The sequence below is a fragment of the Anopheles aquasalis genome, chromosome 2, assembly GCF_943734665.1.
Source record: "Anopheles aquasalis chromosome 2, idAnoAquaMG_Q_19, whole genome shotgun sequence".
NCBI classification, from domain to species: domain Eukaryota; kingdom Metazoa; phylum Arthropoda; class Insecta; order Diptera; family Culicidae; genus Anopheles; species Anopheles aquasalis.
Window position 1 is genome coordinate 59,987,583 of NC_064877.1, and position 20,613 is coordinate 60,008,195.

Consider the following 20,613-nt stretch of genomic DNA (forward strand, 5'->3'; position numbering starts at 1 on the left):
AAGCGAGCGAGAGAGAGAGAGAGAGAGAGAGAGAGAGAGAGAGAGAGAGCGAATTGCGAATTCGTTGGTGGTGGAGTCCTTCCCATGTGGTGGTGCAGTCGATTCGTTTCCAGCGCCACCACGCGATTTGACCGTGTGCGCCGATGCAATAATTCTGCTGCTCCATCAGACCACCACCCCCACCCACAAGGCCACCATCGTTCGGCCGTTCTTTGTGCAGCGGAATTGCAGCCAGCAAGCGAGCGTAGACGTCACGGGAATGGGAGTGCATCATGCACACACCCGAACGCCGAAGCGACGAATGGAAAGAGATGCAACTATAACCCTTGCCCTTTACTGCCTTGCCACCGCCTCAGAGGTGGGGACAGGTCATCGTGGCCGAGGGAGCGGGAGCAAAAATGCAAAAAGTGCATCCGTGCACACATACACGCTGCGGTGCTTGATCCAAAAAGGGTTGCTTCCGTCTTGCCTTTCTTTTTCGCACAACCACACCTTTGACCGCTTCTCCCTCCGTGTCGTTCCATGGTCTCGGTTCCGTGTCGGTCCCCCTGGCCATTGCAGATTTGCAACGTGTGTGTGAGGACGGCCAGAAGAGGACAAGGGACGAGAGTTTGTGTCGGAAGTTCGGCGCTCGGTGACGACGCAGTTCGGGGAAAAAGTCACTCGGGCCACACACGGTCGTCGTCGTCGTCGTCGTCGTTGCAGTTGCAGTTGCATCTCGCGCATATTTGTCGTTGGCCTTTCCACCGTCACCGTTTCATCGTCGTCGTAGTGCACTGTGCGTTCGCTCCGTTCGAGACGGTTGCCGTGTCGCGGCATCGCACCATTCAACGTTCCGTCCCCAAACGTTCCGGCCCGTCAGGGGTCCCTTTGAGCGAGAGGAGCGATCACGTTGGCTTTTTTTCTGTTTGCCGTTTCTCGATGATTTGTTTTTCGTTCTGCATCATCCGCGAGCTTCCGTTTTCGTCGTGCAGTTTTTTTGTTTGTTCTTGCTCCTGTTTTTTTTTTGTTTAGTTTCGCGCCGGTTTGCACACAGTTACCGTCCGTCCGTCCTCCGTTTGTTATCCTCGTGGTGCGCGTTTGTGCGTGTCGGGTGTGTCGTGCGTGATTCCTTCTCCCCCCGCCGTGGAGTCGTGCGTGTTTCGTGCCTCTAGTGTGCGCCGTGCTCTTCGAGTAGTGGAGTAGCCGTGGTTTGTGTTTTTTGTGCGAGATAGAACACGAAAAAAAAAATGTAGTGAAAAGCGCGTGCGAAAGACGTAGAGAGGACATGGGTCACGTTTCGTGTTTTTTTTTGCGTGACACTCCCGGTGTTCCTTTGTTCTTCTGAGGTTGCTGCCTTCGTTTGCATCTTGCGGTCCGTTTTGTTCTTTACTTTTTGTTGGTGCAGTTAGTGCCTCGTTGCGAGCTCTTTTTTGGTTTCTTCTGTTCCTGTTCTGTGCAAAAGAAATGATAGTTTATTTTAGGCTTCGGCAACAAGGAACTAGGTTGCGAAAGAGGTCTTTTCCAATGTGCGCTATGATCTCATTTTGAGTCCCTTCGTGGATTGCAGTAAGTTGATTTCATTTTTTATGGGTCCCAGGTATACGTCACTTTGACTCAAGGACTTCTTGGCGTGAGATAAAAACCCCACGATGATCCTCATCAGAAGTACTAATTTTGGAAATCCTTTTTGTTTGTTTCTTTTTATTAGTAGAAGCGTACAGAATGAAGTAAGAGATCTCAACGACTTCTTTCTTATCTCTGTGATTTTACATGGGCGTTAGGAACATCAAAAAGAAGGTGTTAAACGATCGATCCGCGCCGATCCGATCAGAATCCGTTAGGTGATTCATGGGGACAGTGACATTAGCAAATTGAAAACCATTCCAGGATTTTTTTTCCTGATTGGTGTGCTGTTTAGCGGAAATTTCAAATGAAATTATCCTTTCTTTTCATGGGAATTGACTGTTCCATGTACTTTTTATATGATCCAAAATCGGCCATCAGTACAAATTTTACTCCAAACAGTCAAAGTTGGACATGGCAATCCATTTTCTTCCTTTAATTTTCAACATAATGTTTGATCCCATTGCAACATGGAATTAAAGAACAAATACCGACGGCATTTTGGCTATTTCAGGTCTGGAGTGACCATTTTGTTACAGTTCCCATAAATCTCTCTACATTTGATTTCCGGGGGCTATTTTAAACCACTTTACAATGTTACAATCCAACTGCTTCACGATCTCACACCATCATCTTGTTTAAGGAAACCATTTTCCACACTTTACGCGCCCGCACCCTTTTGGGTAGTGCTCTGGCCAAAGGGAGGGCTATAGCCGAGTATCATGACACCAACCATGATTTTTTTTTTGTAACGGGATCGAACAGGAGAAGACGCGAAGGAGTGAGATGCGAAGATACCGCGCTTTCTTTCCGGTCTTTCTCAGCCCCCTGCTTTACCGTCTACTCCTCTATGCTTCATCTTTGCTCTATCTTGCGTTTTCGTCTCGTCTCTAGTGTCTGTATGTGTATGACGGCGACGACGACGTTGTGTCGTACTTTCTCCTCTATCTTCCTTTCTTTGGTCGCTTGCTTTCTATTCTCCGTTCGTTATTTCTGCCATTTTCTCCTGTCTTTCAGTCAGTCTCCGCTTGTTTTTCTCTTCCTTTTATTCAACTTGGGTCGACTTCCTTCTTTGGTTTCTATCTATTTGTATCATCTTTTCCGCCTTTGTCTCTTTTCGCGGGTTAACCCGTCAAGCTCTGCCATGCCTTTCTCCAGTCACGGTAACGATTGCTCTTCGCGTGGTGCTTGGTAGTTTTTCCTTCGCACTCTTAATGGTCAATTGTTGTGGATGTAAAGGGCAAAAAATTGTTTATCAAAATTATTAGTCAAAGTAAGCCATTTGTAAATCTTTTTATTCATATAAACAGTAAGCAGATCGATCAGACGATACGTACTGATTATGAAACGCCCATTGTGCAACTGTATCAGTTTGGGAACTCAATCCCCTCTTCGTGATAAACGTGCTGCGCAAAGTTGAATGCAGTGAAGACTGTTGCAGGGACATTCGAAACATAGGCAAAACAAGGTAAGAAATAATGAAGAGCATATAATTGAGAAAAAAAAGTTTCATTATTACAGCAACAAAACCACAATGCATGATTAGGCAAAATGTTTGGTTTTATTGTTTGCTGCATAAAAAAGTAGTGAAACAAAAGCTACTTCTTATAATTGGTGCAAAGCTTTAATGTTGCTACTGGTTGCGATACTCGATTTTTTTTATTGCTTCCATTATGTCAACATCAATCAAAATGAAGAGAAAACATTAATGTCGAAATCTAAACTAGAGCAAAAACACTGTTTGTCTTCGATCGTCGACCATAATGAGGCCACCTAACGGGGTATGTCGATTGTAGTACGATGCCGACGATGTCGTTGTGTAGCACGCCAAGAACAGTCGCTGTTTGCGGTGTTTGCTTACAGCTAGTTGCGCAAAAATCCTCGAAGGCACATTTGATCTAGATTTGCTTCAGCGAACGTCTGTTCCACCGTGATCGCGATCACCATTCAGCCACTTAAGCAACTATCCCAGAAGCTATTCTAGACATTTTTAAATTTTCTCTAGGTTTTCTCTGATCAAATTTCAACCCATTCGTGAGTAGTGTCCACAGGGGGTTTCTTCTTGATGCTGGCTAGCTATTCGTTGTTTGATAAGCGTCATCAACATGTACCAGCATAATTGCAGTATCACAAGCATTTAATTGAGACAGAGAGAGAGAGAGAGAATGGAAGGAGTTGGCGACGCCCAGTTGCGAACAACTTTGCAAATTAATTGAGTTGCATTTCGTCTGATTAACTGTGCCATACAGCGAGACGGTTGCTCATACTGCGATTAGAGTACACTGATCAACATGTGCTGCTTTGTCTGCAGTAAAAGGAGGGGTGTGTCGGTCCCTTAATCTTTGTGCGGGCTGCTATTATCCCACGTTGCTCGACGAGATTACAAAATGGCGAGAGACTGTCTGGTGGCGACATTTACAAGCCCACCATAATAACCATTTTCCTGTAAATCGCGAGGCAATCCTTTCTAAAGCACCACAAACAAGCACTACTCGATGCGACTGTAGGGAACATAGTCAATCGTAAGACAAACCATCTGGGTAATCTTCGAATTACAAATTGCACCAGCCCTCCAGCGACAACCAATACCCCTGGTTTGAAATGAAGGCATCCAACCTCTTTCTCGGCAAACATGGCCACGGGGCACATCTAAATGCGCAAATTATGGCGCTTCGCGGGAAAATACTAAGCAGCTGGCTATCGTCCTGATTGCTTGTTAACCACCAAAAGAACAAGGGGCTTTGCTTGCCTTCCAGACAAAAAAGATGACACCGTACTAGACGTTCCGATCTGATCCAAGATAATACTGAATCCAACCAAGAACGGCACCTCATTAACCCGTCAGCCAACGCGCAGCAATGGTCGATGTGATCGGCAGCGGTTAGAGCCACCGTACCGTGTGCCCCCGCAACCGTTCGATCGCGAGAGAGGTGGCTCCGATTAGCGCTGCGAACGATCCTTTCACCGGTCGTAATGCGGCCATGATTGTGGCGCCATGGTATGGGATCCAGTATAGAAGGAGGTGAAGCTTGTTTTCGCTCGCAACCCTCACAACGAGTTTCGTGAAGCACTATTTAGAAAGCTAATGCTCTTGGCATGCAACGAGCATGCAAATTTGAAAGTATAACCCCCTCCCCCGACCTGATAACCTTTGAAAACGATGCTTCTGCTGTCGCTTTGCGGGGATTTCTTGTAGGCGACCGAGATACGGTGCCATCATTTTGTCGATTTTAAATATCGATCGTTAACCATCGAGGAAAAGAAACTGGCAACGAGTTAACTGTCCAGAATTGGCTTGTTTTTTCTCCAGATATACTTAACAGTAGTATGATGATAGTAGATAAAGTACTATCGGATTTTAGATAACTTTGGAAACCTTAATGCGGATGGAAATGGAACTTAATGCGTTCATCCCTCTAGTGAAGATCTCAAAAATAAGAAAACCTTGTGCCTGTGGCCTTCACGTGTCTGTCTATCGAGTTGAATTAAAAATACTCTGAAGGACCTTCTTCTGAGGGCAAATCCCTTCGGTCGAGCAGCACCAGAGAGCCGACTCGATCACAAATCCTATTCCTGTTCCTAGTACGAATTCCCACGAATTCTACTACTCTAAGGTCAAACTGAGCGATGATCTTGGCGGTAGAGGAGCTCGAACGCATTTAGTAACACCGCGGATGCGCCCACTGCCTTCCACTCCCTCCCATTTGGGTGGTGTATTGTCTTCCACCACTCCGCATAATGTGCTCTCACATCGCGTTCGGGTTGGCCGCAAGCGAATACCCGTTGAAGGCCGCAGCGCCCTGTTTGTGGTATCGTCAAGACGACGGAATACCGATCAGGCCAAGAAGAGAACGCAAGTCACAGTGGTGGTGGCAAGCGCCGTGAACTGAGATTCTACTACCCCAGAAGATGGCCAGCAGCAACAGCAGCGCAGGAAGGGGCCGAATAGAAAAAGGGCCTTGAGAACAACCACACTCTTCTCTTCGTCTGCGTCTCCTCGCGCCGGATAGACCGCGCATTGGATTTTCATAGGCGTGGTTTTCGTGAAGGTAAATCAGCAGTATTTCGTGAAGGTACCAGCAGCAGGAGGGTGGTTGTTGTGGCTGGAGGGATGAAAGCAAATAGAACGACCCCAGGTGAGTCAATGCGAACGGGTGAGAGAGACAGAATGTGTATTTGAGTGGGTTGCGGAATGGTTGGAAGAGGTGTGAAGGGGGTGAGTAGCGTGACGGTAGCACGACGTCCCATCTCCCCCCCCCCCCCCCCTCAGAGTCGACGGCGCATCGCGTTCTATGATGGGAGATGTGAGCAGAATAGAACAAACCAACATGGCGTCGCACGTTCCGTGACGCGGCCGGCAGTGAAAAAATCCGTGAGTCAGCGTGCGAGAAATAGAAAAAGGGGGATGGTGTTGCCGCGGCCGCCATGTTGCCGTTACTCTATGCCGCGCTCTCTAGCACAGTGCGCTGATCAAGGGAGCAATTGTTTAGGTCAACGGTGACCATGGTGATATCAGTGTTTATGCCCGCGACCCACAGCTTACTATCGATTGCTGGGCAGGGTTTGGTTGGTGGAACTGATCGACTCGACCGGTTGTTTGTAGCAATCATGGTAATGGCGTTTCGGCTGGAAACACTCGCTTCTCGCTCTCTGGAGCACCAACAGATGGAATGTCATTTTGATGACTGCATTGTTTGTACCTGTAGTATGTGGGTGGGTGGGTGTAGGTGGAACCATGATCCGTTACTCCAGTGCAAATGATGCAAACATCGTGTTCATAGTGACATCTAATGAGTGTGATATCTAATGAGTAGTGATATCTAATGAGTTCGACGAGTGAAGTGACATTTTTCCATAACTACAGAGGAGTTCTTTCACTTCGCGATCATAAGTGATTGGTGGTCTGTGAATGACAAGTACGGTGGACAAATTCCCCAGACGTTATGTTCCGGATGGCGTTCTAGAACCTTTGAATGACTGATTGACTAAACTTTACACTAGCTGGCAATACAAGGACACAACGTGTCGGGAGCAGAATAGGAACTGCCCAATCCGCCTAACGTCAATCATGTAGTTGGACTAACGAAGCATTATTCGAAAACTATTTTAAAATGCAGAGAAAGCCATGCTGCTGCCCGGACACCTCATGTTTCCGCTTGTCTACTGGGCCTACTGTAATGTTAATGTTTGTCGGGTCCGGTTGGCGCCTGAACCAGGAACTTCAACCATGAACTTTCTGTCTAGCAAGTCTTGTCGCTGTACGGCGAGCGATGCACTAGAGCGAAGTGAACTAGAAGCGCCGCTTAACCCGCCCGGGATCGTTAGTAGTTGGCACCGGACGACGATGCCGACGACAACAACAAGGTCTCTTCTAATATGCTCGTTCTGCTGCCACAGGCTGATCCGAAAACAAAGGAACACTCACTCACTTCGTTCACTTCTGGCGTTGCCCCTTTGGTGGGGATAAAGTTTTGAGTGCGAGGGAAGAGGGGGATACTATGCATTTCCCCCTTCCTTCCCGCTCCTTGCCGTGTTGGCCAGTCCTCGGATAACGGCGCGATGTTCAATACTCTTTGTGTGTCTGCGTATTGGGAACATGCGATTTGGCCGGTTCCGATGGCTCGGTGCCATCGTTGAGGTCCCTAGAAACGGACTCGCAACCAGCAACACCACACTACCATGTCCTATTCTGGGCGCTTTGCCTCGCGCAGGCGCGCTTCTGGAGCAAAAACTCTGTGATAGATAGGAAACGGTGCAGTGCGCTGGAGGAAGGAGGGGAGAGTACAGCTCCCCGGGGGTGGTTTATTGTTACGGTCGCCTGTAGCAAAGGAGGCGCCGGACGCCCTGTTTGCCGGAACAGTCGACGATGCTTACGATCGGGTTTAATAGTTGATCGAAAATGTGATTCCATCGGGAAGCCGCTGCTGGCACCCAGACAAGGAGTCTCGAGCCCGGGAAGGTCTATGTTAATATTCGCTGCGTGCTATACACAAAACTAATCGATAAACTAACAGACCAGCGCTTGCTCACTCACTATCCCCCCGAAGAGAGCTCCTCCTGCGGTCTCTGGTTGGTTCGGTCGGTGGTGCACATTCTATATCTCCTCCTTGACAGGGCAATAATTTGGTACGAAATTAGGTCACGGCAGAACACGACTCGACTGTTCGGCTCGACAATATGGCGACGCTCTCTCTCTCTCGGTGTGTGGTGAGCTGCATGAACGGAAGTTATGGCGTGCAGCAGCTGGCTAGCCACACGAGATACCTCTTGCGTTGGTTATCTCTCTCCTTGATGTTGCACCCTGATGCGGCAAAGGATTTGATTCAATGCACTTTCTTTGTGTTCAGGGCAACACAGCGACTATAGACACAGCCAACCGGAAGTGACTCTACGGAACGATGATAACTTGCAGTTGCTTCTTTAGAGTGCACTGAATTGGCGAGTAGAGATAGGAAGAAGACAAAGTGGATTTGTTTTTATTGTAAATGTTTTATTATATAAAGTCCTATATTTGAAGTTGCATTTCAGCGTTCATTTGCGTAACGGTGCCACTTGACATTGAATGTTTCTTCTGCACAATAATGCAAACGCATAGTCTGTCTGCTATAGAATCGCGGAAAAAAAAGCTAATAAAAGCACAAGCTGTGATCATCCAACTGAGCGGCAAAAATGTTTTGTCCTTGGACATTAATTTAAATTGGTCTACGTCTACAACTCTAGAGGAAGGTTTGAGCTGTTTTAGTTGTTGGTGTAGCTAGGATAAGTGGTTGGATGTTCGATGAAAGAAGCGAGAATATTTTACTAAATTATTTAGAAAAGTTGTGAGCGTCATTCAACTCCTCAAAAATCATGAAATGAGATTGATAGATGGTAGTTTGTATGTCAGTTTCTCAGCAAAAGAGTATTTATCCTCTTGCTCAGCAATACTAGCATTCCTTAAATATTAGGTTCTCAATAGATATCCAAACCTACAATTAACATTTTTATTTTAGTATTAAAAGTGTATCGAATATTTACAACAAATTTAAAACAATTGTTGCAATAATATCTCGTCAGCAACGCCTTACAAACGATTTACGTTGCCTTTACACGCGATTTATGCGCGTTTACGCAACGTCGATGTCGATGGCAATAGCTGAGGTGATCGGCTGGCAGCCGATCCTAATTTGCGTTCCGTTCATTATCGAATGACCTCACCAGAGCGTGCTAGGTGGCATAATTTGCATATGCGTTACAGGAACATCATACCACTGCAAATAGGTATAGATGGCTTCTCTACGCTACCCGTATGCTAATTGTTCGTCATTCATCTAGCCGCGACCCCGCACTACTTTACAGCGCACTGTATTGCAACAACTGCTTCAACTGCCATCATATTTTGCATCTTTCATACATGTTGTAATCCATACACCAGTCTGGACAAACAATAGGAGTAGCTAGAGTGAGGCGATCTGCTAGCTTCGCGTCACCGTTTGTATAAAGTCTGTGTACTATCTACTGTTGTGATCTGCTACTGTGAGTCATCTGCACACTAATGTGACGCATGATGTAAGAGCAGGAATAATTCTATTGCCTTCGTGTGTGCGTATCGGTACTACGTGGGTTACTAATGCTGTGCTGGTAGTATCGGACGTAACGCACACACTGTTCTATCAAGGGTACGATCAACTAGAAACATGACACTGGGGGAGTTGAGCTACCATAACACAAAAATAGACTGAGAGAAGAGCCTAGGTGTAAGAAAACTCATTTTGTAACTAATGTAGCACACGATCGTCGCTGCCAGTTCTATTTCTTTGAGGTTTAGCAATAACCCATGAAGCTGTCTTGTAGCGGGATGCGTTTTGCGCACTAATATTTGGTAACCAATATTCTTCATTTTGCTCCGATGACTAAAGCTCCCATATGCAAGGGTATTTAGTGACGAACGCATAGATTCATCTGGCCTTATAATGATTCCGTATAACTTTAGTCTTCGATCGTCTCTCTGACGCTGTTAGTATTGGTGCGCAAAGGACTGTTCTAGATGGAGCAATATAACCTTCTGGTGCGTTCCTTCTAAAAATCGGTGCACCAGTGTGGTATCTTGTTAGTTTCATGTGTCGAAGCACGTACAGAACTACGTAAACTCCAAGGTTAATTTCAAAATATATTCAAATGATGTTATTCTTCTGATAATCAATTGCTGCTCTCGTTGCAACAACCTTACTGTTTCAGTTTTTATCAACCACTAAACAATCATTTATCATACGTGGACAATCAGCATCCGGATCTCCATGTGGTCCACACGATGAATAGAGTGAAATCGTGCGTGCTGCGTTTGTTTGTGTTGTCTAAGCTCTACCACAGACACGGATTCCCAGACATTTGTGGTTGGCAGGTTTAGCCATAGTAGAACTGAACCGTCGTCCCCCTAAAACATTCCTTATCCCAGATCGGGGTGTGATCAATTCTCGATTTGTGGTACATCAAAGGGAAGCAAATATTGTTGACCAATTTCATCGGTGGTAGTGCACTCATCACCAAACCATGCATCTTGGTTGTGTTTTAGGGCAAGGGTATGTGTTTTTGTGTGGGAGTCTACAGCTTGTGAAATCGCTACTCTCTCATCACCAGAAAAGCGGACTTCCAGTTTGCGTAGGCCCGTTCTATTTGCTCGTCTGCGGCGTGCAGGAATTGAAGTCGGCACTTTCAAGTGCGACACCACTCTTGATCGGTATGTTTGATGCCATTTTAAGCGCTGGCAAATAGTAAGCATTCGAGTAGATACAATTTCATTGCGATCGCACTTCTGGATTGCCTCACAGCTAGATTGCAACGATACAACATGGCCGGCATATGGTTTAACAGCATAAAAGCCCGGTATTCCTTCCAATAGCGAATATCCCAAAACGAGGTGATAGAATCTAAACCACAAGATTGCCGATGCACATGGTCGTCCCGTGGGTGATTCGATGGCAGAAACCAAGGCTACACTCTAACTCTATCTACTCGAGCTGCAAACGCTGCTGTCGTCATGCCGGCAGCCGGGAGTCTGTATCACATCCCGATCCTGAGTATAGCTTGAGACACACACCATCGTCATCATTATCATCGTGTGCGCTGCTAGAGAAGACCGGTTGTGGGGTGGTGTAGCGGGAATGAAATTTTATCTCATCACTATGCAAATTTAATATATTGACCCGAATGTGCACACAAGAGAAGACACCGAATGCAGCCGGCTGTCGGCCGGCGGAGTGTCACACATACACCCCCACCAAGCCAGCGAGATAGAAACGATGATGATGCACTTTCTTCAAATGTGTAGAATGGGATAACAGTAGTGTGCACAACACGTATCCTATCGTCGATCGGTGGCAACGTTCGGGGGGACGTTCTCTTAACGTTCTCTGCAACCAAGGAAAGACTCTTATCGGCCAACACGGTACTCTGCCAGTTTGGTGTGAAGCATGATTTTAATAGAAACAAAATATCTTGAAAATCACTAACCAGGCCGGGACGAGGAAATGTCAAAACGGAAGACTTTCCACGGTTCCTGCTGCTCACCACCACCCACCGTGCGCGTTGGCGATCGCCCCAGCTTGTGGGAGCTTTAACTTGTGACGCTGAGGTGATGTCGAGGTGAAAATTCAATTAGAGACAACGTGCAAATGTGGAAAATCGCTCGTTCGTTAGAAGCCAAGAGGCGCCTTAAGTCCAGAGCGAAAGGAGGGAGTGAGTGGGTGATTGTCTCAGTCGTGCATGGCTAGCCCGGGAGTTCTATTCTTCTTCCGTGACACATGATGCAATATGAGGTCAGCCACTACCACTATCTCGATGGAAAGTGTGTGGGGAGGATTTGTACTCGTTACAGAGGGTGCTGCTTCTCACATTATCTTCTGAAATATTGAGAAGGGGCCTGTTTTTGCTCCACGATACTAGAAGTCATCCATATCACGTGTAGCGTTACAAAGGGGTGAGCCTCTATGAAGTATTTCAGGAATGTTGTCGTCCACACCATTCGTCAGTCGGCTGATTAACGACGATTTATGACGTGATGTGCTGTGGGCAGTATTTTAAAGTGGGTTTTATATGTTTGGCAGACGCAGAATAATAAAGAAAAAATAATAATAAGACATACAAAAAAAATTATTGGATACTCAATCGCTAGTTGATCGATTGATTTCAAACAACTGCAGCTCCCATGATATATGGAATTATTACTCTATGCTGATAGTTAGTAGTTCGTATATAAGCTTGAAATTTCACTAAGATCGAATATTTTCATAATATTTTTCATTGTTAGATGATATGAACGCGATAGTGGGCAACGACAATAGCAAATAATAAATAAGCAAGAAGGATTCTACTGTCCTTATTCTTCTTGTAGCATATTGATAGTACATTATTATTCTGTTATTTCTATGGAATTTCACACTTTTACTGTTGGCATTGATAAATATCACACAATATTACAGAGAGGCGCAATCGAAAATCTGATCGATTCGAATAGGATGCTATATTATTTTTTGACTAATGATTTTTGCAGCATGACGAATCAATTTTATAAGCAAAAACAAATTGCTTGCTCTACTCTCTGTTAGGCTAACATTTGTAAACAATCACATCAATAGCGCATAATTGTTTGTGGATTGTCGTGCCAATAATTGGCGTTTGATACATTTCTGGCCCAACGGAGAATCGTGATGCCATCGTTGTAAAGTAACCTTAACCGATCATTCAAATCGTCACCAGGGACACGGAACTAAAACTTCACACAAGCCCCTCAGGTTCAAACTAAACTGAATCCAATTTTCAATTTGCCTGACGGGCAAACAAAAACACGATGGCGATGGCCAACATCGAAGACGTTTTCTTCGTTTGATCGATACTCGAAACGCCTTCATCGTCGTGCAATTAGTACGAGATTCTCTGATTGACGGAATTGGATTAACGACCGAGGCAAAAATCCATCGGACAAATCAGCAAACCACCAAGCAACCTGGCCAAACCATTCGGTCTGTCGTGACGCACGCCAATACAATACGCCATCTTGGTGGTGTGAGCCACATGGCCTGGTGGCTCTATGCACACTCCCTAGGCAAAACGGCAAGTAATCAAGATGATGTCGCATTGCAGTGGAGCAGAAGGGGAGAGATGGAGAACGTGGACGATGCACTCGTCGTTCTTATCATGATTTACTGAATGTAGGGCAAACCAATGGGTGAAATAAGAATTGAAGCGTGTGCTTAATAGAAATGTTAAATCGATTTTAATTTTATACATCATACAATTTTATACTAAATGTTTCTTTGTGCTGTGTCTCTCTTTTTCGTTGCAGGTGACTTTGGATTCTATTTACTTCAACTGTTACATTCTACGGTCACTTACTCAGTGGTGAGTGTTGAAGGATAATTACTTCGCTTATTGAAACCAGATGCAGCACCGGTTGTCTGTATGAATCATCAGCAAATGTCATATCCCGAATGCACACGAACACATAAAATTTGTGAAATATTCAACCTCAAACGTAATGCTGCTAAAAATAATAACCACCCTCCCATAGCGCCCACTGGCGGAGACGAGATCATAACGCTCCTCAACCTCGTGACCACCGCGCGTAGCAAACGTTGTACAGTGGATATGGAGACCGCATGGTGTTTGCATCGACCGCGGCCAACATATTTGTCTTTCGAATGCATTAATTTGCAGGAAACACACAAAGAATATGTGTGCACCACTGGTGGTATGTGCCAACTGAAGCAAAAATGAAGGCTTCTCTCCTACTTGAGCTTTGATACTTCCCGTGGAGGGGCCCAGCCTTATGATGATCAAGGAAAATGTCCTTCTACTAAAGAGTCTCCACACAGTAGTGGTGACGTCAATTTATGGGGAAAACCGCGTGCACCCGGCCCGTTGGTAGTGGTGTGTGGTGCAAATAACAAAAGTCGTCGCTCGTGGAAAATATGAAAGACGGAAAATGTGGTTTTCTCCTTCCAAAGTTTTCTTTGTGGTGGCGGTAAGGGGCAGAGACGGGAGCTTTCTCTCTCTGTCTAGTATGCAGCACCCCAAAATAAACAGCACTAGTAATGGTGGTATTAGTAGCAATAGCGATAGTGATAGTAGTAGTAGTTGAAAGGCAAAATGATGACAGAGGCCACGGTTACTATGATGGCAACGACGACGACGGCGACGACGACGTGGAAATGACTTGACGCGGCGACAGTCGGTGGATGAGACAACATGAAGGCCACCACCCGCCGTGCAGTGTGGCTCTTGCCTCGAGAAAACTGGCTTACTTGCTACGAGTGCACACACTCCAACACCAACAGAAAGAAGGTGCATAGCTGTTGTAGTAGCTGAATTTTCCAGTCCAGCTGCGGCCTACTACATATATAAGCTCTCTCAATCAACGTCCAACGTTGAGTCGTTGAGTCCGCGGTGTGTGCTAGTCAACGACGACGATGACGAACACCGACGCTACGCTCGGCGACCCCTTTTCGACATCATCACCACCTTCACTAAAAACCACCGCCCCCCCGCTCAATCGCTCCAGTGGGAAATGCAAGTGTCCGTGTCCTACGTGCTCGGAAAATGGTTCTCTCACTCTCTCACTTACGCTCAATATCTCTCTCTCTTACATTCTCGCTGGGCTCTGCGTGTCTGGTTCGTGTGTGCCCTGACCTAGGGTAATTTTTCCTTGACAGTTTTCATTGAGTTCGCATGGACTAGAGCGCTGTTGTGATAGCAAAGGATCCTCCACCACCGTCGCCATTGCCGGCGACTCCTCACTCCAATCGTCCAGAGCTGCATTATGTGTTGTTCCGCAACAACACTGCCGGGACTGTCCTGTCGTGCTAAGTAGTGTGTACCAAAGGGCGAGAAGAAGGGGGTTCTAGTCGCCGCCAACCTAGACGACACGAATACAACCATACATGTTGGTGTCAGAGAGAGAGAGAGAGAGCGAGAGGCACTCCATCCCTCTTCATTTCGTAGTGTTTTCCTGTTGCCATACCTGCAGACGAAGGTGAGGAACAGAGGACTAATGTGTCGCGGTTACTAGCACCCACCCCTCCCCAAATGGCCGTTTGAGTTGCGGGTGATTTATGCTTTATCCGCACCACAGAAGGAGGAGGGTGTCAATCCTTCCCTTCCCGTCCATATGGAGTATGTTCCACGGATCCGTGACACGCATTTGCGTGACGTGCGTACCGTGGCCAATGCGTTGCCGGTGCATAACAAGGACGATTATCACCAACGCAATCGGAGGTGTTCCGACCCAGCTCTAGCTTCATGTTTGATTGTTTAAAACCGATTTTGCAATCACTGTGTTTTTGATGCAGTGCACGGTCACGAGAAAAGGAAGCGTTGCCTTTGTCTTGTTTGGTTTATAATGCGTTGTGGCCACGGCGGATATGGATGGTGATGAGACGACCGTTAGCGTACTATGCGATCGATCGGCTTAAAGAGTGATTCACGACCAGCACACATACAACCAGGCAGACAGCAGCACTAGTGTGGTACTGTTGCGGCTGCATGTGCAGAACGTGTACGACGAATGGGTTGTAATGATCCGTCTCGATCCGCGCACCACGTTTCGGTCCTTGTCTCTGTTGCAGCATCATCCCGGCATCATGGTCTCTGCATCTCCTCTGTTCCTCTTTGCTCCTCGGGCTGCTGCACAGCCAGAGCCCGAGTCTATAGAGTCCAACAAAAACCAGTTCCAGTGCGCTCGGGATCGGAGAACTCTCTTTTCATATCCTCGTCCCGGCACCGTGGTTCGGACCGTGGATATGTGTCTGGTCTGGGCGCGTCCCGTTGCTGCGCGTGGTCAAGGTTCTTACGTTCCTCGGAGTCCAATAACCAACACACCGTGCAGCAGCTCTGACCGGTGCGCGAATCCTTGCCACATGCCGGTCGAGTTCGTCTCGTCTCGTCTCGTCTCGAGAGTGCGCTGCGTTGCGAATAACGAATGCGAGAAGGATGCGAATTCCAATATGGGCCGACGTCGTCTCCGGTGGAGGGGGAGAGTTCGAGGGCCTGTGCGTTCCTTTTGTGATGTGTGTGTTTCGGTGCAACCGTCGTGAATCACAGACTTGATGTATGATCGTCGGGACCGGTTAACTGGTCTGTTCTCTGGTGTGGCGCGCGTGAGATTTATACCGAAAACTAAACGCCATGTGGCCATGTGTCTCTCTCTCTCTCTCTTATTCTCGCTCTGCTGGGTGTATATTCCTCGCGAAATAACGAGACGGAAGTCTGGTACATCATGGCCCTGCTGTCCTGCGCTTAACAGGCAGCAGTTGGGATTTGTTTTTGGGAATTTCGCTGAAGCACAATCCTATCATCATCAGGAAGAGGGACCTCTCCTGGTGGGGAGATGTGGCATTCCAATATTTGCATTGCTTATCTAATGTTTGTTTCCAACCAACTCTGGAGTGTGCACCGTCGCGCCACTTCATTACATTTGCGGTGCACTACTGGCTGTGTAATGAAGTTGTGCGATGAACAGAGATTGTGCTGATGAAGAAACATACGCATCACGATTCAATTAAAATGTTAATTAAATCGTACAAAATATTTGTAACTTGTATGAGTTCCTTTTTGACAAGTAAAATGACACCGCGAGCGCTATTGGATACTGTACAAAAGTATCTTATATTGTAATTCATGATATACGACAACATCTTATAGTTTCTTCGTCTTTTTGTACTACAGCAATTGATTCTAATTCATCGATAGTAATCGATATAATCGATAATGAAAGTATATGCTAGCAAGCCACTTAAAATTGAATTATGCAATAATCCTAGTCCCAATAACCTATAATGGAGATGCCCTTCAATTGACCAAGAAGCTGTAGCATTGGAAATATTCATTGATGGAGAATGAAACCACAATTATTTGCATCCAGAATCTTCAACAGATTATTCAAGGACTTCTTTTTCTATTCTTCTCTTGCAATTCTACATGATTAAACAAGATCTCGTTAGTTAGGATTGGCAAAATGAAAACTATTTCATATTTGTTGCTACTTCAAGCATTTCTTTATCACTAACGAACACCGGAACATTGCGTAAAACGCTCGTGTTTCGCTACAGTTTGTGCGTTTTACTTTTTTCGAGAACATTCCGCTGATTTCATGGACGAATTTTGTATTTTCTCATCTAAGGGCCACTGCACGTGGTCCGTACATCGAATTCATGCGAGCATTGGATTGATTTAACAACACTTGTTTTTCCACCAAACAAATTGGAGGGTTGAAAACTATTTGGTAGCACGCATCAGGATCCAAGCTAAAGTTCCTTTCCCAGTAACTTCGCTTCTTCAACACAAACGCTGCAGCATAAATCTGCTGGCCGCTTCCCATTTCCCTTGACTTTGATTTGTACCGACCACCTCCCATTGCCTTCTTCCCCTTGCCATTGACTCGTTCGCCTCTACCGATGGTGCGTGTGTAATCACGACGCAGCAAACACTCCACGGTCCGGTGGCCGACCCGACATACCGGCCGGCCTGTCTGTCCGGTCTAGTAAGAATCGCCAATGAACCTTACCGTGTATCAATTTCACGCTGGCATGCCATCGAGACAGCGACAAGATGCTCTCTGTGGTTGCTGCTGACTTGCCGCACTGCCAGCATGATAATGGGGGTGGTAATGGGGTGGCACAGTGCGAAAGAAGAGAGAGAGGGAGTGAGAGAGAGGCGAGTAGAGTGTAAATGGCAAGAGAAGAGGGGTTGAGAAAGTGCATTCTTTGCAGTCAAAATAAACAACATTCTGCGAGGGGAGGGGGTGGTTATACGGCATCGGTTCGCTCGTTTGGCCCAGAGAATGCTGTTTCTGTGAGATCGACGAGGCCTTGTCTGCGAGCCGGCCGGCCCCCACGCCGTCACATCAGGTCGGTCATCGGCTCTTCGGGAGTGATGCGTTATGGGGTGCGGGAGAGGAAGCTGTCAGCAAACGCATCACGCCCATCCACCCACCCAGTACATCTTCTCCAGTGCATTTTCCCGGCTCCACATTCTGAGCTGCTGCATAATTGCACTTTTGTGTGGCGCAGCAACAGCAACAGCAGAGTGGCGACGATTCCGAGGTCGTTTGATTATTTTGCCATCCATCACACTCTCCTCGTGACTCACACCCACCACCCGCGACCCAGGTGATGGGAATGTGGGTGGTGCGTGTCACTTTGTGACATTGCGACGTGGTGCATGCGCCTGTTTTAGGGGGTTTCCTTCATGATCCCCAGAGCCGCCCTTTGGTAACTCTGTCGTATGTTTATCGTGTTGCGTTGTTTAGTATTTAATGAGCACCGACTGTTGTCCAAGGGGGCGAGTGAACGATTTACGCACAGGAGGAGCAACGAAAGGCCAGTCCCCCTCGTCGTCATCATCGTCGTCGTGATGCGGTGGTTCTCAATCTGCAATTGTCAGTCATTGCAGCTGATGATAATGCGGAAGAACGAACGTTAGGGAGGGGGAACAAAGCGCAACAACTACCGCACCGGAAAGCAATGGGAAATTGAACGGAAAAGCAGTTTTGTCTCCATCCAGGGATCAGGGAGTTCTTCTCTGCTCTTCTCGAGTCAATAGAGCGACTAGTCGGCTTACTATAGTTAGACGATTAGAATCCGAACGGGGACCCCCGGTGTCCGTGTGTCGTGATGATTTGGTACAAGTCAATGAATTTCATATTTACTGTCTTCAGGGCATGTTTCATTCTTCGTATCAATGGATAGACTATCGAAAATGATCATTTGTTCTGGCGTCAAAGTCCAGACAATACTTGGTCTATACAGCGCACTAGCCATTAGAATTAGCAACAGAATTCACTTTGGTCTTTTGTATTTTTTCCATCATAGGAGCATAGTTAGCAAACAAAGCTAAACAAGGATTCAAGGATTTTTGGGCCAAAAAAGGCCCGTTTTTGACGATTTTTTGTGACGTAACCATTCTACTTTATTTTTTCAAGTAAATGGCATATTAATCTACAACTTTTGAAGAATATTTGGTGTTGTTTTGAGTAACATTCATTGAAAAGTTAATCAGTGGCATCAAATTTTGGAAGGCGTGTCGTCGGAAAGGTACTTTTTATGGTGTTCATCGTAGCGACAAGACGAGTTATCTAAATCCATACAAATTGATATTCGTTTGAAAGATTATAAGTTTATCTAGGTAGTCCCGGAGAGTTTTTGATGATAGTCAAATTTTTCGATTTTTGGCTGATTTTTGAAGTTGAAAAAGTGATGCTTTAAATAATTTGGAATTGTTATACTCAGCAAGCAAGCAATTTTAATATGAAATTTCTCGAGTTATATTCAGAACCGAATGCTTCAGTACTTTCTTAACTTACTTACTTTACTACTTTACTTACTTTACTAATCTATTGTGCTTTACCTTATTTTCTATCAATTTACGGTTGATTCTATCTCCTCCGATGTTGGTGTCTCGAGAAATTCTTAGACAACTGTCTCAAATCTTTTTTCTAAAGTGAAATATAAAATAAGGTAAAGCATAATCAATTGATTTCCATATATTAAATGCGATTCTAAACACAACTAGGGTCAGTTCTTTTAAAAATTTCTTGTTGTGTATCAATTTGTGTGAAGTAAAATATATTTCAGTTACTAAACAAAATACTGGATATAAAACCCTATTTAACATATTCGAATAGTCCTGCTTTTGCACACTTGCTTTACCTAAACATCCCAATATCCTAAGAGAGCGAATATTTTCGATAAGATACAGGATCATCGCCCACATTACATACACAGAAGAATTACAAGATCGGCCGCGCACGTCGAGGACCAATGATGCGCAGTGGGTTTTGTTCGCGAAACATTCCACAATTCCTCCAAACTACTCGCGGAGGTTGAGGCCTCCTCCACCAGCCGGAAAGTGTTGAGAACACGCGGGCTTCGTATCCTCTCAACCCCGTTACCAGACAACACGCGAACCCCTTTCTCCATCCAAGCGCCAGTTCCGTTGTCTTGTAGCGATGTGGTAATGGTGTGCTGGGTGGGGTGTTGGTCGCCAACGATGATGATAGTGTAATGGCGGCGCAGCGGCTATGGTGTGACCTGCTGTTGTGAAGTCGAGCAAAGGTCGATGACATGCCCAACGACCGGCGGCGTTGTGTTCCGGGTTGTGTGAGTGTTCTTAGCTTCGTGTGTTTGTAGTGGGACGGCGCGACATATACATGACGCTGTTACCTCCCACCCTTTCTGCACAGCACCCCCGGTCCATGTGGTCCGGCCTCTAACGTTTGCCAGCAGCACCAGCAGGCAACTCTTCCGTTCTGGCGGCCGCGGTCGCCTGATGCCGATTGTGGCGGAACTAATGGCGTGCAAAAATGAGGCAAATGGACAGAAGGGAGAGGGTGTGATGTGGTTTTGTGGAAAGGGTGACGATGGTTACGGGGAGGACTTTGCTTATAAATTATACAACCGCGCCGAAAGTGGAACGAAAAAAGGCGAACAGACCAAAGCCCCAAAAGTCTCCCTACCAACAAGTTGAACCAAAGCGGAGATACCTGTGTGTCCGTTGTATGCCCGTTTGTTGGCATAAAATTTGAAACGAAAGATTGGAAAATTATTTTAAAGTAATGCTAAAATGAATAATCCCCGGAAGAGGAGACACAAAGGATATGGTAAGCCCCGAATATGGTGCCTAGTTCTTCCTGGTGAGGCGAGCAACATAGTAGCAGTCGTTGCGATTTTCCTAAAGGAACATAAAACATAGCAACCAGCGCGCACCGCAAACGAGGAACTTCGTTACCTTCTTTGTGGCGTCAACCAACCAAAGGGGGCTGAACAAGTAGGGGGGTCCGTTGAGAAGTTTTCCTTTTTTTCCCATGGCCAATCCTAGACGGAATCGATGCGATTGCTTTCCAACAGAAATGTACAGAGACACACAGGGGAACGACGGTAGCGGAACTGTGGAACGAAAGCAAAAGATGAACGGGAGCGAGAGAATCTTTTTACAGTTTTCCCGGTGGCTCCTGGACAGAGACAGAGTACCAGGAAGTAG